Source organism: Oxyura jamaicensis, chromosome 5 (genome assembly GCF_011077185.1).
Source record: "Oxyura jamaicensis isolate SHBP4307 breed ruddy duck chromosome 5, BPBGC_Ojam_1.0, whole genome shotgun sequence".
Classification (NCBI taxonomy): Eukaryota; Metazoa; Chordata; class Aves; order Anseriformes; family Anatidae; genus Oxyura; species Oxyura jamaicensis.
This window is the reverse complement of record NC_048897.1, coordinates 54,038,640-54,050,966: the sequence shown is the minus strand read 5'-3', so window position 1 is coordinate 54,050,966 and position 12,327 is coordinate 54,038,640.

The following is a 12,327-nucleotide window of genomic DNA, read 5'->3' as shown; positions in this document are numbered from 1 at the left end:
AAAGCATGCATTATTTGGGAGACAATGCATCAACACAGCTCTTCTGGATTTTTATTTTTTTTTTCTTTCTGCTGTACTTCTCGTGCCGGTACGGTTGCTACTTCCCCACTGTAAATACACTCTTCGCCACATTCCACAGGGTGTTCTGTGGGTGCTCTGGGTGCAGGTCGTGCCCTGAGTTTCTTCTGTACCTGCTCACACAGCTGAGGCGCTGAGAGGATGCAGCTGCTGCATGCGGGGTGCTCCGGACAGGCTCAGCACTCTCAGGTGGGGTGCTTGCAAGTGAGAAAAGTGCCAAACTCCTGAGTTCTTATGAAGAGGAAGAGGTCCAGGCTGGAAAGACCATGGATTCCAAGTCCCTGAAGGAACATGAAATGAGCTGATCTTTTCTCTAAGACAAGTCCTTGACTTCCACATTTGCAAGGAAACTCTCCTTTTTCAATTTTCTCTGCAACAAAGTAGTTCAGACAGGGTGAAGAAAACTAGGTCAAAGCCACAAAGTCAAACTGCAGAAGAAGGATTTCTGGTGAACATGTCATCTGTTTTACTCTTCGCTAGTTTAATACCTAGCTGCTATTTGTAGTTCATGCCTGCAAACAAAAGGAAGAGTGTGTGAGAGGAAGAGAGCATCATTTCTGTATGAAAAATGTTCCTACAGCCTGCAGCAGTCAGAAAACCAGGAGACTTCCTAGCAATAAGCACAGACTGCATTGTGGCAGAACTGCAAAGACAAACATCCTGGAAGTCAGCTACCCCAAGAGTGGTCGTGTCCACATAGGCAGTAAATGATGGCATTTTACAGATGGAGACGAGGTGGGCAGCAAAGCTATACTCCAAACAGGTTTTGCGGTGAAAGAAATGAGCTTGGCCACATACCTAGTGTCTGTGTTCTTCTGGCTTAGGGGCAGCCTGCGTTAGTTTCCACATGGTGGAGACGGGTCAGAGGTATCTGTGTATGTGTGTATATATGCTCAGTGCAAAAACTGGGGAGTTCTGGCATGATGATCATAATAGCTGAATAGAACCAGCAACAGAACCAATTCATTTTCAAAGTGGCGATTAGTGAGGTTTCCTTCCTAGATCTAATGAGGTATCGGTCCCAGAACAGCCCAGTGCATTGCATGAGCAGCAGTTTGCAGCCCTGTCTGGGGCAGTGGTCTGGAAGTAACCAGCAAAGAAAAGGCTTTGTTTGCTGGTTCCTTTGCAGGGTAGGGACAAGGAGCAGGGTAAGGCTGAGGTTTGATTTGCTTTCTTAATGTCACAAAGCTGTTTCTGCTGGGGTTGCTTTTTTCAGATGCGGAATTTCCTTGGGATCTTTAGCCTCAGAACCAGGTGTTGGAGAGGAGTGCTTACTGTTCTCAGTATCAATGAGAAAATGAGTAAATTCAGCAGTGAGATTTCTCCTGGGATTGTAAATGCACTGAACTGATCTACAAATAGTAGCATATCCATAATTTTGGCAGAGATCAACAGCATTGATTTTTTTCAAAACTACAAATTAGGTGGTAGAGGGGGATCCATGAATCAGGACTCTGTCACTGCTTCTGTGATATTTTGTCACTGTTTTCTTTTCAGCCTGTTTTAGCATGCAGGATCAATGCAGCATCAAGCATCCCCTGAGTGCTGAGTCTCGGTATCGGTGTGACAGGGATGCAGCTGGCCCTGTCTCCCATCTCCCATCCTGTCCCCCTGGTGCTCGTGGTGCTCTGCCTTCACCGGGAGCCCGCTTGTGCAGTCGGTGCCAGAGCCCGCTCGGTGCAGAGGGGTGCCTGCACAGCACAGCCCTACAGGACTGTGCCCTGCTGCCCAGCCAAGCTCTCTGCCCTGCCCCATGGGGCTGGTAACAGCTTTACTTCTTGTTATTCTTCCACCACAGATGGATGGAGTGCGAATGGCGAGAGTGGCAGCATAACCCTGGTGACACCGGGAGTAATGAAAGTATGGGCCAAATTGTGTGTGTGTGAGGAACTCAGGAAAGATGAAATGAAAGTGGCATTCCTATTCACATTTCTTAGGCTGGGAGTTTATGGGTAAGATCCCTGGAAGAAGCTGTTTCAGACATGGCTCATAGCGTCTCGATGCTAGGACAGCACCTGGTCACTGGCTTGGGAAAGTCCTGCTGAGGAGCGGAGCAGCAGGTCCTGCGTGGCGTGGTGGAAGTGCCAGGATCCCATCCCCGATCTCGTGGGTATTTGCAGCAATTCAGGAAAAACAAAAAAGGCAACTGCTGATAAAGCAGCAAAGATAACTGCTCTCAAACAGTGGTGGCCAGCGTGGGTGGAAGGCAAGGACTGCTGACTGCTGCAGCAGTGCACAGTTCTGACCCCGTACTGCCGTGGTCCGTGGTGATTTTATCTGCAGGAGCCTTGCTGGGGAGAGTGGCAAAGCACCGTGCTCCAGGCTGGGCTGAGCACCCTCCCTGCTGCTGGGGAGGGCTGCCACCCCCTGCAGCTGGGACACGGGGAGGACCTGCATCCACAGCACTACCCTTGGGACAGATGTGGGATGCATCAGGCCAAGCAGCTCGGCCACATAAAGCACTTCTTTGTTTGATGCTGACCCAGGTACTGGCATGTGTAAAGGTGCAGGGATCAGCCTGCGGACTGGCCTTCTCTTCATCTGGTCACGTATGTGGAGAGGCTGTGGGGCTTGTTGTCTCTGGATAGCGATGGAGTTGTTATTCTAGGTATAAAGGTACCAGAACACTCCTCTTAACAAGCTGTTCCTGTGACGTATTCCCTGCTCACCATTCCCTCACATGATTTTCAGCTGTACTTAAAACTCAGACCTCTCCTCTGCCCTCTCTAAACCAAGTAATCAATGCCACAATAACAGGGCTGGTCCCTAGCTGATGTGCAACAATAGGAGCATTGTGTTCATATTGAAGACAAATGACTTCTCTGCTGCTGAACAATGCCATCTGATCAGTATCTTCTTGATCTACACTAGACCAATCCACAGGCACAGAGTTTAATAGCCTGTCTACTCATCTGGGATATTCCTATGGAGCTATTTGTACTGCTGTCTCAGCTGTTTTGATAGTACACCATCTTAATCTTTGCCTTTTTTGTAGTATATGTAAGGGGGAAAGAAAGGGGAAAAAAAAAGAAAAAGCTATAATTATCTCTCAAGGAGAAGCTGGGAAAATTGAATTGTGCCCCTCCACTCAAAACACAACAACAAAAAGTTAGAAAAATGAAACTGGAGCATGGGATTGTGTGAGGAGAGGCTGAGAAGTGGGTCTGTGAGGCCCTGGGGAGGGCTGGAGGATCCTTCTACCTCCTTGCTGTGGAGAAGACAGAGCCAGGTGCTCCCTGAGGTACCCTGGAAGGCAGGGAGGCAGTGGCAGGAACAGCAGTGAGGAACTTGCTGGGTAGATGTAGGGAAAAGCCTTTCATCCCGAGGTGGTCAAACACAGGAAGAGAGGCTGGGGGCTGCATTCCTGGGGGTATTCAGAGCTCAACCAGGCAAGACCCCTGTCAGCTTTGCGCAGCTTTGTTATTCCTGTGTAAGTTAGACGCTCAGCTGGAGACGTTTTGAATCTCTTGAAAACTGAATTTGTCCACAAGTTTAAGGTGAATGAGCGTGATGTTGTGACTTAAAGTGTCTGTGCGATATAGGACCATGCAGACAGAGATGCCTCATAAAAGCTACCTGCATGGAGACTGTGCAAGTCCGTCACTAGCGCCATGCCCATGCTTGATACCTGTGGGTGCTTCCATGTGAAGTCAAACAATAAGGGGAGATTTTGTAGCATTCCATATAGAAAGGCTTAAGGAGTTCAGCCTTTTTTTTTTTTTTTTAGTCATAACACCTTAAAGTTTCTTGTCTATAGGTATCCACATGGTGACGTGGAATAGATGCATCTTCAGAGAAAAAGATAAAGGTATGACTGTGCAATGGCTTCATCTGAAAATGAACAAATTCAGGAAAGAAATGCATCGCTTCCAGCAATGAGGATACTCAGCTGTTGGAACATCCTCCTCCAAGTCACAAGGCTTGCTTGGGCGGGCTGAACTGTGCTTTTCGTCCCATTCAGGAAGGAAATGCCACCAGGAGGCCCAGTGCCAGGGCTGTGTAGGACAGATGGTGTCATCATGAAGATACCTTCTGACTGTAAAAGTGTTCAGGTGAGTGGTGAGGAATCCTCTTGTATTTGCTCCTTTATAACTGTGTTATTTACCAGTGACTAAATCTAGTGTTTTCTATGATCATAGATGTTCTACTGTGACTCATTCATTTCTCTAAGAAAAATATATTTTTGCCTCCCTACTTTGGAAGCGGTTATATCAGTTGCCTTTTTTTTTTTTCATGAACAGTTTGTAATTATTACAGCTCTTTTATAGTTTTAAATATCTGTAGTTAAAGGTGCAGGCTATTAAAAAGCCATTTTATCCCAACTAACTGTGAACATCTATTTTTTTTTTTTCAATTTTTAGTAGTGATGCAACTATAACTCTGAAACCCTAAGTTAAAGAAAGAGCTTTATGTACCATATTAGAAACTAGAGCTGAAGAACAGGTTAAACCCAAAACAAGTAATGAGAGCACTGTTTTCCTCTGTAAAAAGCACTTCTGTGAGAAAGGAGTGGCACTTTAGAAATCTTTCCTGCAGGTCTTACCATACTGAAAGCAATGAAAGCAAGCTCGTTGTTCTTTGCTTTATTTTTATTTATTTATTTATTTTTCAGAAAACACTTCCAATTGCAAAATTGTCAGCAGAATTTCTCCTCGCCTGTCCTGAGTCAATGAAAGTTCCCAAATAGTAAAGCTGGTGCAGAGAGAGACTGAAAAATTTACTGCCTTCAGTACAGAGTCAGTTATTCATGTGCATTTGCACAGCGAATGTGGGAGATGGCTTGAATCAGTGCTGGGACTGGAAGAGCTTTAGACAGTTTGTCCCTGAGGTTCTGCTAGATATCAGTGCCAGGGAAGTCAGGCCTCTGGGCCGAAGTAACTCTCCTCTGATGTATCCAGGATGCATAAAACAAGCACGAGACAGATATCAATGACATTTGGGTGGGCAGTCAGAATTCTTCAATCCCAGCTCAATGATCAGTCATTAAATATTAGTTAGGTAACTTTATCTGTGGCAAGTAATAGCAGAGAAAACAGCTTTGAAATAACATTCTTGGAGCTTTACTTCCTTTAAGTTGACCAACCGTGTACAAACAAAGGTACTTGAGCTTGTGGTGGGAGGACAGAGCTCTGAAAGCTGACTTTGAGTTCTGCCAGAAGATGGAGAAGGCTATTCTTTGTTTCTCCTAAGAGAAGGCATGTTGTGATCTGGCAGTGCATCTAAAACAAGGGGAAAAAAAAGGGGAGGCATTTTTCCCATTGTCCTTCATTACCCTCTAATTGTTTACTATTTGGAGGGCAAAACTCTGAAAGAATTCAAATTAGATTAGGCAACATCAAGAAGTATAAAACCTGATATATGTTAAGTCTAGGCAGAACTTCCTAATGGCAGCTGGGACATCCATCAGTCTGTACACCTTAGGTGTTCCGCACAGCAGTAGTGGCTGCACAAAAGTCCTTGGATGGGGTGTGAGTGTGCAACTTGTACCCCAGGAATTGTGGATAACTAATTAGTGGGCACATCAGTCTCTCTTTGCTCTAGTATTTCAATTTTCTGGCTGTGTCAATCAGATTGTGCTTCCACTGAATTACAGTGGTTATTAGAAATTTCTCCTGTGATCTTTAAATATCAGCTGTGTCATAAATATTTTATGACATTTTCAGTGACAAATGATGAGTTTAATCAGACTCCAGAGAAATCTGCTGGAGCTAGGAGAGCACTCTAGGGCAGAGGCTCTTCAGAGAACATAAGCGTCAGGTTCCTGGGAGCTTTCATACTCTTCGGAGCTAATGACAAATGCTCTTTGTACTTACACTCTGAAACAGAGGAGATGTGCACTCCAGCTGCGTGAGCATCCCTCTCCCACTGTCACAGCGTGTGCCCATCTCTGCTTCAGCTGCCATCACACACCACATCTGCTGCTGTGGCAGATTGGAGAAACGATCTCCTTTGCTTTGTCTGGCCCAAGCTCTGACGAGCTAAGCGAGGTGGCACAGCTGTGTGGTCACAGCTCCCAGTGCACCAAGGCACCAGGGCTGGGACCTGCTCGGCCTCGTGAGCCCGCAGTGCCGTTGTCCAAGGGCAGCAGGACCCACCAGTGTCCCGGAGGTGCACGGTGTCCCTGGCGGCACCCACGGGGCCCCGCAGCCCCTAATCCTCTGCTTCTTGCTGAGCTGGAGGGGTTTTTTGGCAGCCCTGTAACTTGCTCTTTTTTTCATTTCTTCACCTGGAGAACTTTGCCTGACAGTTGCCAAACACTTCAGACACTATTTCTAGTAGTGAAAGGTACTAAAAATGCAGCTGCCAACAAGTCTTATTGCTGAGACTGTTCCCACGTCTTTCCCAGGTGTGCCACCCTCCAGGCCTGATGCTAACTATGCCAGTGGAATACTGAACAGGTGTGGCAGGTGTCTGTCTGATAACTCGCTGTAATGAGTGAAAATGCTTCAAAAGCTGTACTCACAATTTTGTAGTCGTCAATTCTTCATACTATGTGATCCGCACAACTTCTCTTCTGAACTTCAGCTCATCAGCTGCAGGCAGGGCCGCAGACATCGCGCAGCCTCTCCTGGGAGCTGCAGGCGGGTGGGGGGCTGCTGGAGGTGGGGGCTCCGAGGGGCTCGGGAGGTTGTGCTCAGCACTAGGAAATTCAGAGAGTTATGGGTAGTGTGATAAATGACTGAGTCCCAAATAGGATTCTAATTAAAGTTTGTGATTTATTAAGCGAATAGAGGCAAGCAAACAGTGCTGGGTGTGCCAGGAGTCTCTGCTCTACCAGGACACACACCTGTTACATCAGGTGGTTGATTTTTATGCTCCTAGGCTAATACATATTCATCACTATTCCTAGAAAAGGCAGGGTTATTACAATTAGTTCCCGGAATCCAAACCCTCTCCGGACACATGCGTAGCAGTCCCTGGTGGTCTCTCTGGGGGTCTCTTGTGCTGAAGGCTCGTAGTCTTCCTCCCAGGCTTTGTCCTTCGGTCGTCCTTCAACTCCCCCTTTCTCCTTATTTGCTGGATCTCTTTGCTGGTTATCAGAGGCTTGCACAGCCTCCCATGCAGAAGTCAGAAGTTTCCTAAAAACTCCTTGGTCCTCTTATCTCCCAGACTCGAGTCTCAATGTTCGCCCTTCAAACCCTCTATTTACACAAATTGCTGGATCGTTCCTTTGCGCGATACAAGAGCTATGGACACGAATCACTCTGTTTTTCTTAGATAGAAGGCTATATTTCACCATGCGGCCCTAGCATTGTTCCATACTGACGTGAATCAAAGTAACACATTTCACAGCCGCATCCCCTGGGGGAAGTTCTGAATGTCTTGACCCAAGACTAAGGGAAGGCTGAGAGCAGGGTGGGGGCCAGCAGTGCCTGGCACAGAGCACGGGGGTCGCCCCTCACGTTGTTCTGTGGGCTACAGCACCTTCCTTTCTGACTCAGCACATATTTGAGACTTTCCTTCAGAGTAAAAGGCCTGGAAGCTCTACATAAAAACTGAGAGGGGAGAAAGAACCTGACTGGATCGAGATCTTTGTGCGTAATGGAGTACTTTGCACAGAACTATAAATGTTAAAGCAGAAAAATGACTCCCTGCATTTTGGAACAAATGTCTAAAGATAATTAATGTACAGAGCCAATTTTACTGTTATTCCTTCAAGGTGTATAGCTGTTACTCTCAGGAAGAGAAGTTCTGCATTATAAAATCCCTGAGTGGTGGCAATAGGTGGAAGATGTGCTGGTGGCAGTGGAGAGCTGATGACACTTACTCTGAAAATCCCATGGAAAACCAGAGGTTGCGTGGCCGGGACATTGCTTCTTGTGAGCAAAGGCCAGACACAGCCAGTCCCATCCCTGTGCCTGGCGGCGGGATTCCAGCACCAATACTGATATGAGAGGTAATCTCACCTACCTCGGGCTGGAGAGAAGCCCAAGAGACAAGCTGTATACCACAACGATTTCACATGAGGGAAGTGCCCAGGTCTGAAAAGAAGACTTGAAATCAGTCGATTCTTTCTTCCCAGTGAAAAAGAGTCCACTATCTTTTGATAGCGTTCCCAGGTGTTGGCTTTTTCTTTCTTTCTTATTTCTTTTTTCTTATAGGCACTTTATTTTGAAGATTGCCTGGGGGAAAACAAGTTTGCCTTGGCAAGCCCAGCTTGTTTGCTTGGGTAACTCTGGCAATGCAGCCTATTAACTCTCGGGGAGATGCTGCGTGGCTGGAAGCCCGCTGCCTCCTGGAGCCCCGGGTCCCAGCGCCGAGGGAGCGTGCCCTGGGGTGTCTGGCTGAGCCCCCTGCCCCTGTGCTGGAGGGGGGGCTTGGGGCGATGCAGGTGGATGTGGGCTGGCTGCAGGAAACTTCTCGCAGCCAGGGCTGGGGGCACAGGGCAGCAGACCCTGCGCTGCGGCCCCCAGTGCCCTACGGGAGGGGTGGGAGGGGGTGGTATTTCCTAATGCTGCTTATTACAGGGGCAAAACCTATAGAAAAGGAATACGTTCCCTGTGTAAGTAGAGGAGATGTTTACTGTGACAGAGCTAATTAGGCTCCTGGGAGAATTTATGCAGAGCTAATAAGAAGCAGAACTAAACGTTGTCTTAATTTACCCTCAAGCTCACAAAAATGTTGTTCATTCATGTTGCACTAATTAAGCCAGCAGCCATTAACCCTTTCTTCAGAGGCAGAGACCCTTGGCGCTGAAGAGGAGTAAACCGCATCCTTTCCAGTGGGTGCTTTGGCGTTTCTGTGGGTCTGCAAGCATGTACCTGCACCCTGCGGCGAGCGTTGGAGGTGCTCTCGGCACCGAGCAGCAGTCCTGCCCTCCCCAGCTCAGCGCAGCCCGATGCCTGCTGAGCTGCTCAGCTGGGACGGGCTCGGAGCTTCAGCCCCATGTCACGGGGCCCCTTTGTGCTGAGGAGCTAATAGCACTGGAAGCCCTTGTGCAAGCCTGGTGGTTGCATTCAGCTCCTCTGAAATTTCGTTTTTCACACTTAGGTTGCTGCAAGAGACAGCAGAGGGGGTGAGAACTTGCCCACGTTCAAAGAACTTGAAGTTCCTTTGCAGTAGGTCATCCAACAGGCAGCTGCACTGCACCTGAGGTATGCTACAAGAGTTCAGTCGTCAGGAGGGTGAAAAGGGCACAAAATGTATTTACTGTTCATGTGCTTTAGAAAGCAGAGATGAGCCTGGTGACTGAAGCACCACGTGGAGAGCCTTCCATGTCCTGTGTTACAGAACAAGAGCATTGTGCGTCCATATCGCATAAGCGGGATGAGAATGAAATACAAAACATGGTGTGTTTCTCATTATCTTGCTTGCATGTGACCATTTTGGGACTGAACAGCAGTGAATGGTTACTCAGTGAGAGGGGCACCTCTGGTTCCCTCACCACAAATCCCATTCTCAGTTAACGGGGGCCTTCCAACTTGCATGCAAGGTCTTGCACGAGCTTCATGTTTTGTCTTGCAGATCTCCCTCCTCTGTTGTTTTGAGGAAGGGATATTCACTGTTCCCTTGTCAAGCACTCCCGAGCTGTTTTTGTTTGTTTGTTTGTGTGTGTGTGTTGGTTGGTTTTGGTTGATCTGTTTATTTTCTGTTTGTTCCTGCTGACAGCATCACCTAAACGTTTTCCAGGGTGTTCAGTTACTTCTTGAAAATGTTATGAATCATGCTAGTAAGTTGTGCTGCCTTGCCCAGCTTTCCTGTTGGGACGTGGCTGGAAGTGCAATGGCAATGGAGGCAGCACAAGGGGAGCCCGCGGTGTCTGTCCCACCGGGGAGCGGGGCCCCTGCCTCCTTCCTCTGCTCTGGCCAAAGCCTGGTGGGGCCGGGCTGCCAAACGGCCAGCCGCAGTAACGATAAGGAAGCGTAAGCAGGGTTGTATTATATTGCCTTCTGCTTTGTAATTGTAACTGTGAGCTATCGATCATTTTGGTAGTTGTTAGTTCGTTAGTGTTAATGCTTTTTTTATAAACCACTGAAAGACTCCAAGCAAATGACAAAAAATAAAGCTTTTAAGAACGTTTAAGCTATTTTTTCACCATTAACAATTCAAAATGCTTTTTATTTCTTTGATCATCTTAATGTAAGAACTTGCAGTCATACAATGCCACCTAACCCCGTGACAGGACGCAAAGCTGACTTCATGTTTGCGTGTACGTGTGCGAGAGCCCTTGGTGTCTGTGGGCATGACGCTGCCAGGAGTACCTTGATGTATTGAAATCATACTTGTAACTATTGCTGCTGTTTTAAGGAATAGAAATCAGATCCTTTGGTGTCTTTTTTTTTTTTTTTCTTTTTTCTTTTCTTTTTGGTATATAACAATGTGTTTGCTACTTGATGTGAGTAAGATGACTGAACTGGAGTGTAGGAGACAGCATGGGCGATGTCAGTTGTGCCATTCTGCAGACTTCTTAGAGCAGTGATCAAAACTCTGCAGATACATATGTGAATTAGTTCCAAAATTATCTATTAAAGCTGAATATCAGCCCTGGTGAGGCCACACCTGAAGTAAATCAGCTGTGGAACACAAACTCTAGCAATTCAGATTAAAGTCTTAGTCATTTAAAGTGTTTCTAATACAATTTTGATATCGTACTGTGGTGTTATCCATATTTGCAATCGGAATTTATCAGATCACTGGTAGGTGATAGTTTTTTTTATAATATTTTTTTTCAGATATAGATCTTGTCTCTTTTATTGAAATTGGAGTATATTTGTAATAATAGTAAGACGGCTGGATAAGATCATCTGAATGGGGCTGTTCCCTCTCGCTAGGTTTCCTACCATAGCTCTTGATGTGAAGCCATCCTCGCAGGAGTGCCGTGCTAGATGGGGGTGTGGGAGGGGAGGTGCCGAGGTCCGTGTTAATGGAGGCACCCCTCCGGCAATTTTTCATGTGTTCACATACATCAGGGCCCTTTGCTGTTCAGATATGGTGACTGCAATGAAGTCATGGGAGTCCTCAGACCACTCATGTAATATTGTAACAAGCTGTATTATCTTTATTGACAGAATCACTGTTTGCTGTAGCAGGTGCCAATTAAGTAAGTGTTCCAGCACTTCTCAATGCCTGCTAATTCTTCCTCCAACCAAACAGCTGGTGTGCAGAAGTCCTCTTTTAGGAGAATGTTGTGGTTTGACATGGCAAGACAGAAAAGGAAGAGGAACAATAATGATAACAATAACAGAAAGTACAAAGCAGGTGATGCACAATGCCATTGCTCACCACGTGCTGACCCACTCCCAGCCCGTTCCTGAGCAGCGGTCTCCCCCCACCCCCGCCTGTCACCCCCTATGAATTGCTCAGCGTGATGCCCTGTGGGATGGAGAGGAATATCCCCTGGGCCAGGCTGGGTCGGCTGTCCTGGCTCTGTCCCTCCCAGTTCCTTGCACACCCCCAGCCCCCTTGCTGGCAGGGCAGTATAAGAAACTGAAAAGTCCTCGACTTAGCATGAGCAGTGCTCAGCAACAACTGAACTGTCAGTGTGTTATCAGCACTATTCTCATCCTAAATCTGAAATGCAGCACCATACAGAATCGTTGGGGTGGGAAGGGGCCTCTGGAGATCATCCAGTCCAAACCCCCGCAGAGCAGAGTCACCTAGAGCACCTTGCACAGGAGGGCACCCAGCTGGGGCTTGGGTATCTCCAGAGAAGGCTGCACAGCCTGCTCTAGTGCTCTGTCACCCACCTTCCAATAAAGGAGCTGTACTTAGACCACGTTGTAGACATAGGAAAAAGCCAGGCGAACTTGTAGATGCACATTTTCTTCCTAAGATCTGAAGGGGGGAGGGGGGGGAGGCAAGCCCAAAGCTTGTTGAAAAGCTAACTTAAGTTGACAACAGTGTTTTGAGTCTGAGATATGTCTGATTAATGTATAAGCCTTGTAAATGAGTGATGACTTGTGTTTGCTTAAGTCTCTGTTTTCCAAATTTCCACCTACAAATTTTTTAAATAAATAAATGGAGTGCTCAGGTAAAGAAAAATGCAGAAATGGTAACTGAAAATGAGAGAGATATTCACCTAATAATTGAACGTGGAGCCAATAGGAAAAAAAAAATATATATCCTTTGTTGGTGAGGGCTCATACTTAGTCAATGGCATGGGAGGTGGCAAATACTTTGTTGAAGAGCATATTGATTTTTGCGTATCATACAGTGTTGTAGGATTGCATACCTGCTCAGTCCTAACTGTTTGCCTTGTTTTCATCCTTTTTTCTGCATAGGTTTTATTTTCAGCCCGAGTGTTCTTGA